General features: G+C 33.3%; 1 pseudogene; it reads left to right on the top strand.

The window, feature by feature from the left end:
• The first annotated feature begins 4,631 nt into the window (after positions 1–4,631).
• Positions 4,632–6,084, top strand: LOC128250723 (putative transporter slc-17.2; annotated as a pseudogene).
• Positions 6,085–7,474: the final 1,390 nt, after the last annotated feature.

The raw sequence follows: 7,474 nt of genomic DNA, 5'->3' as shown, positions 1-7,474 counted from the left end.
AAACTATATAAATTAATAAAGGACTGAACCAGTGCGTGTGTTTATTACCGGCATAATGCCTCTCCTAAGGTTTAATTGTATTTCTTTCAACACACGTATCCACATCAAGAATCTTGCACACGAAATACACATACGAAATATATATATATATATAATGTATGTAAATATATATATATATATATATATATATATATATATATATATATATATATATATATATATTTACATACATTATATATATATATATATATATATATATATATATATATATATATATATATATATATATATATATATATATATATTGTTGTATTTTGGGATGGTCATGTTGCCAGTTTTGTGTGTCTCTCCTTACTAATGATCTGCCATTTTGTATTCCTATTGTATGTATCTTTATTTGTTCATGCGTATATACCTGTGTGTCTATGTTTAGTAAGTGTGTGTGGGAATGTGCCTGCATTATCAGTATCCCCTATTTATACATGTTCATGTAATTTACTTTTTTTTATTTTATTCATTTGTTTATATCTACTTACTTTTTCTTTTCTTTCTATTTTTTGTATTAATTTAATTTGATATATTTTATTTTGTTAATGTATATAGTTATTTAATTCCATTTATTTATCTGTGTATTGTCTTATATTCATATTATGGGAATCTTATTCTGTCATAGGTTGTGGTCTGTTGGAGGTGTGTGTTTAGTGTTCCATTCTAGTTTCCTACTCAGGATAGGTTTATCTTCTATTATGTGTATAGCTTCCTTAATTTGTCTAAGCGTTGCGACTGTTCTGTGTGTGGACGGGATTTTAACTTCTATGTTGTTGAGTGAGCCCCCGTGTTCCTGCTCGGTGTGCTGGTACAGAACCGATGAGCTCTTCTCCTCCTTAAGTTCCCTCCAATGATCATTTAACCGCTCTCCTATGCGCCGTGCTGTCTCCCCTACGTACGTTGTTGTCTTGTTACTGTACCGTCCCTCTGTACATCTTATACTATAGACAACATTCCTAGCTTTACAATTTGTTTGTGGGCAAACTCTACATACAATACAGTTCCTATCAGTACAGGGGGTTCTACTAAAAGGGTTGGTTCTACTAAAAGGGTGGGTTCTACTAAAAGGGTGGGTTCTACCAATTAGAAATTTTAATAAGGATACCTGGCCTTTCTACAACCTTAATTCGTAGCTTAAGTTTGTCTATGGCCCTTCTAAAGCGGTATGCCAGTTCGCCTCTAGGAGTGGTGTCGACGAACATGACACTCTGGTATTTGTGGCTATTATACCATGAGTTGTGGTTTTCCCTATTCTCGTCTTAGTCCTTCCGATGGTGTTCCATGACTTGCTCCTATAGAGTGGGCAAATCCCATTCCTATTGTTACGTATGATAGTTTCAAATTTCCTCATGGCTCTTTATATTTCTGGAAATGTCTGTCGTGCGGTCATAACTTAAAGAAGAGGAAGATTGTGATTTTCCGTTTCCGCATGATGCAAAGTGTTCACTGCCAGTGGTGTTTCTGGCAGAGGCATCTTTAATTTGTTGCTTATGTATCCAAGCTCTATCATATAGTCCCATTCCGGTTTTACTAATGTAGTATTCTTTACATTGTAGGCAAGTTGCACAGTAAGTTAAGTTTTTTGTTTTGAAATTCACGTTTGCATGAACTTTGAAAATCTCATTATTTTTAAAGGAATTTTTTTCCACCCTCGTCAATGGTTTTACAAGTTCCACATCGAGGGTCTCCGCATTTGTTAACTTGCATTGTTTCAATGTTAGAAGTAGACTACTATATATTTTGTTTCTCAATCAACATCACATCGCAAAGATCAAATCACATCAAAAGCAAGCCTATCAAGGTATGGTGGAACAATAGATCTCGTAAACAGCATCCTGGGACAATATAGAAGTGAAAAGGACAAGTGCAGATCAATATCTATAAAACAAGTTCAATAATGTAAAATATATTTTAATAAAGCAAAAATATAAAAAATTATATATAGAATTAAATTAAATTAAAAACTTATACATACATACATACATGCATGTATGTATATATATATACATAAGTATATATATATACATATATATATATATATATATATATATATATATATATATATATATATGTATGTGTGTGTGTGTGTGTGTGTGTGTGTGTGTGTGTGTGTGTATGTAAACATGAGATTACAGGATCCAGTTGTCGGAAGTTAGTATGCTCCGAGCAATCAGTAGAAGATATAAAAAAGCCACTTTTCGAAATAATAGTGGCTTAGAGGCGTAGAAGGTTATAAATGTTTCCCATACCGAAGTTCAATCAGTTGTATATACGTACATACATACATACACACACACACATATGTATATATATTTGTGTGTGTGTGTGTGTGTGTGCGTTTGTGTGTGTAATATTAAGTACATGGAAACTGAACGTTTGCTTCAATAGTGCACAAAGAAATAGACTTACAGTTCTCTTCAATAATTGTTTTTCGCTGGACGTCCAAATCTTCACTATTGATGTAGAATGAATTCTCTGATTAAGGCCTTTTTTTATATGTAATTTCCACAGAAACTGCACATTTGTTTTGGCTTAGAACGTGAGATCTTTTTTTTAAAGTTGTTGAATGTCCTTTCATTCCATTGAAGCTGAGTTAATATTATACAGTTTCCGTTTTAATTTATCTGTAGCTGCTGTAACCTGATCAATCACGGTAAGCATAAAATAGGTGAATGATCGATAGGTGTGTATCGCAACAATGATGGTATTTGAACTCATGCACTTTATATTATATTCAATCTCCTCTCATTGAATTTCATTGTCTGAATGTCTTCAAAATGCATGGCCTAAATTACAATATCAGCAAAAGCTTTTAACCTCCCAAAGACATCTTGTTATATAATATAATAATATATGTTTTATATATATATATATATATATATATATATATATATATACATATATATATATATATATACTTTATTTAAAAGCAGCAGAAATATAACCTTGCTGAACATTTTATGTGCTTACTCCGGTATATATATATATATATATATATATATATATATATATATAGAGAGAGAGAGAGAGAGAGAGAGAGAGAGAGAGAGAGATGCCTATAGTAGGACATCTAACCCGCTAGAAAGAGCAGCAAAAAACTCTATACCACAAAAATAGGGATAATTTCGAATGAGAATGAAAAATAAAAACTCAAGTTTTTATTTTTAGTTTTTATTTTTATTTTTCATTCTCATTCGAAATTATCCCTATTTTTGTGGTATAGAGTTTTTTGCTGCTCTTTCTAGCGGGTTAGATGTCCTATTATAGGCATCTCTGTATTCTAACGAATAATATATATATAGTCTACTGACTAATTTTTATTCTCGCTAGACCACTGGTGGCAAATTAAATTTCTAAAAGTTTTTTTGCTGCCCTATGATTTATAAATGATATATATATATGGAAAAAGTAGAAAATGCTAAAATAATTTTATAGAAAACATTTCAGTTCCGGTTGCTTTTTCTGGTTTTTAAGTTTATTTGGTGTTTTGGTTTCCTTATGTCTTACTGTGACTCTAGCAGCGTTTAGTAAACTTTCTAAATTATTAACTACGTGTGAGTCTATGTATATTCTGGCTAACTCCACGCAGTCTTCTTAGTTTCCTGGCAACTAATATTTTTAAACACAGTCCGCCACTATATATATATATATATATATATATATATATATATATATATATATATATATATATATATATATATATATCAATAAATTAATATTGATTCTTTATATTCGTACAGGTCACACATTTCCGTGGATGTACAATCGAGGAATTCTTTCCAGAACTAAGAGCCATAAAGAAGCGTAAATAAACACTCAAAGAATTTAAATTCTCAGCTTTACTAATTCTGTCCACCAGTATTTGTTACTGTGCTAATATTTCCTACACGTGGATTTTCAATTCCTGCCCAAAATTGAAACACAAGGAGTGAGAGGATTATCTGTAATAACGCAACCTGAAATAGAAGGTACCAGTCTATTAGATCGACCCCAGTACGCAACTGCTGCTTAATTTATCGACTCTGAACGTATGAAAGGCAAAGTCGACCTTGATGGAATTTGAACTCAGGACGTAAAGACATACGAAACACCGCTAAGAATTTCGCCCGGCGTGCTAACGTTTCTGCCAGCTCGCCGCCCTAGTAACTGGAAATATTGGTATTAATTCTTGCCTTAAACATTGCAGATTATAACAGAATTTCTGAATCTGTGTTCTGAGTAACTTATTGTCACACCTCTGCAATTTTACATTTCCCCTTGTTTTCATTATATTCTTAATGTTCCAATGATTGATAAACAACTTCCTTGTTTTTTACTGTTAAAATATACCAATGTACTAAAATATCATCTGATTATAATTTTGAAGGAAAAATATATTAATTCCAATAAATATATACAAACATTTACATCATCAAATCTGATAAAGCAGACCAGTACGTTGATCCAATCAAAGTAATATTTTCTTAAACAACAGTCTTTTTTTTAGAGATTGTTTACATATTTATATGTTACGTGGATTAATATAAGTACAAACATTCAATTTCAAGTAACACATTGTGAGAATCAGAAGATAGAACATAATAATGTCGAAGTTTATCCAGTATACAAAGCGTTGTTGTTCCTGGAGATTGTGCTATGCCTGTTTTATTGTTTGTATACTGATACAAACATTCAAAGTTGATCTAAGTATGGCATTTGTTTGTATGTCGAAAACTCCCAATCGTACAAGTGAGGAAGTTAACATTTCTGTAAACAACGAACATTGTTCCGGTGCAGATAATTATTCAAGGAACCAAAATTTTGAAGGAGAATTCGAATGGAGTGCCACGTTACAATCGAACATGTTGGCCGGGTACTTTTATGGATATATTATGTCTAATATTCTGGGTGGTTTATTGGCTGATAAATACGGTGGGAAAAGAGTTGTGGCGGGTTCACTAATCTTAGCCTCTCTTCTGTCTGTTCTTCACCCAAGTTTATCCCGAATTAGTGGTTACATTACGCTTGTTCTTAGAATTTTAACAGGTATGGTATCTGGACCTATATACCCAGCAATTCATTCCCTATTTAGACGTTGGGGACCTACATAGGAAATTAGTTCATTGATTGGGTTTTCATTTGCTGGTCAATTCTTAGGTACATTCGTAGGCCATTCAGTATCAGGTTTTCTTTCTGTTTATGGCTTTGATAATGGATGGGGTTCCATATTCTATGTATTTGGTGGATTATCGTTGTTGTTTAGCTGTGTATGGTTTTATGTGGTTTATGATAATCCGGACACCCACCCGACTATCAGCGATGAAGAACGTTCTTATCTAAATACAACCGTAACAAGCAAAAAGGCAGTTAAGAATGTACCATGGAAAAAATTATTTTCTTCACCTGCAGTTTGGGCAATTAACTTCGCTAAGTTCTAAGTGGATGCAAACATCGTTACAAGTATTGCTTCCTCTATATATGAACGAAGCCTTAAACGTTAAAACAACGTCCAACGGTTTAATGTCGTCTGCCCATTCAGTTGGATAAGTTATTGCTCTACCGTTATGTGGGAATCTGGCAGATTTCGTACTTTCCAAGAAATTTCTGTCAACTCGTTGTGTTCGAGTTTTATTCCAAGACTTTTCTCTGATTTTTTCTGGATGCATATTAATTGCCATAACTTTCCTCAGATGTGACCAAACCATTCTAATAAGTTTTCTCTTATTTCTCTGTGGTGTAACAATGTCATTTGTTTGCGGTGGTGTTCACGTGAATAACAAAGACATTGCTCCGAAATATGCGGGTACTGTATATGGAATTGCAAACAGTTTCGGAACAATAGCCAGCAGCATTTGTCCCTTATCTACGAAGGCCTTAACACCAAACGGCACTAAAGAAGAATGGCAGATTGTGTTTGCATTGTTGGCTGCCATATGTGTATCTGGAGCAATCTTGTATTCAATATTAGCCAGAGGAGAAATACAAGATTGGGCAAGTTCAGAAGAGCCTGGATCTTCCGTTAATCATAGCGACACACAAACAAATAAAATTGCTTAGCATTCTTTTGCTACACACACACACACACACACACACACTCTCTCTCTCTCTCTCTCTCTCTCTCTCTCTCTCTCTCTCTCTCTCTCTTTCACACACACACACACACACACACACATACATACATACATACATACATACATACATACATACATACATACATACATACATATATATATACTGCGATACTTGTGATATATATATATCATAAGTATCGCAGCGGAAGTTTAGGCCTACAGCCAAGCCTCTCGCTATACACTTAAAGGCAGGGACTTTTCGCGATCCCCTCGTACGTGGGGTTCCTATATTTCTGAGATTAAGAATTTTTATATTATGCATTATTGGGAGTGGTATATACGTGCGTGTCTGTATGGCTTTGGATGTATCTATACATTTTCTGTATTCATTTGTAATGGCGTCTCTATGTATAATATATTTGGTATGCGCCAGGGCAATGTTAACACTGTAACTTTTGTGCGTGCGAATATGCGAATGCTAATTCATGTTAGCGTGTGTAGTTATATACATCGATGAACAGATACGGTAACATAAGGTAACATATAAACATACGTAACTGTTTTATAGCGTCATGGAGACTAAATTTGTGGAATATTCCGATCCAAACGATCTGGCAGGTTCCCACCTATGTGTTTGTGTGCGTATGTTACTCTATCTGTTTTGGTATATATTTTAAATAATTTTATATGTTTTAATTAGGTTGCCTTATTATGTAATCATTTACAGCGTGTTTATTCTAACTAATAATTTTACCATCTCCAGTTAGTCATGGTAAAACTTCTCCGGAATGGCCCCGTGGTATTTTGCGTTTTATTAGAATTATAAATGGAAATTGAACCTCACATATAAAAGGGAGGAGAAGAATCCTTTCAAGATTCGCTAAAATCTATCTTTTTATGCTCTGAATTCAAAGTTGCTTTGCTTCCTTTCGGTATCGATCAAATAAAGTACCAAATTCTATCGTACTCATTATCATCTCCCCTCAAAATGATAGGTCTTTTACCTGAATTAGCAACAATTTCAATCTGTTTTGTTTTTCTTTATAACGCCATTATGTCAAACGTTTTTGTTGTATGCTTGAAAAGATCCAAATGGTAATAATAAAAGGAAACATTATATAACACTATCGTTGTTCTTGATGTTGTTGTTGTTATATTCCTAAAAGTCATTCCTATTCTGAATTACAGTTTGTGGATTTTCCAACATCCTGATTATTTCTGTGCCGTTTCGCACGGAATTATTACAAAGAAAGTTTAGAATATCGCTTTTACACTTTTGTTTGTGTAAATAGATATTTCTGAACGTGTTTACTCTATTCCTTTAGACGTATTTCAGAATGTCTATTTTATTAGGGTAGTGGGAAAATAGCTTGAGT

The sequence above is a fragment of the Octopus bimaculoides genome, chromosome 25, assembly GCF_046866305.1.
Source record: "Octopus bimaculoides isolate indiv1 chromosome 25, ASM4686630v1, whole genome shotgun sequence".
NCBI lineage: Eukaryota > Metazoa > Mollusca > Cephalopoda > Octopoda > Octopodidae > Octopus > Octopus bimaculoides.
The sequence above is the reverse complement of the archived record's forward strand: the minus strand, read 5'-3'. Positions and strand labels throughout refer to the sequence as shown.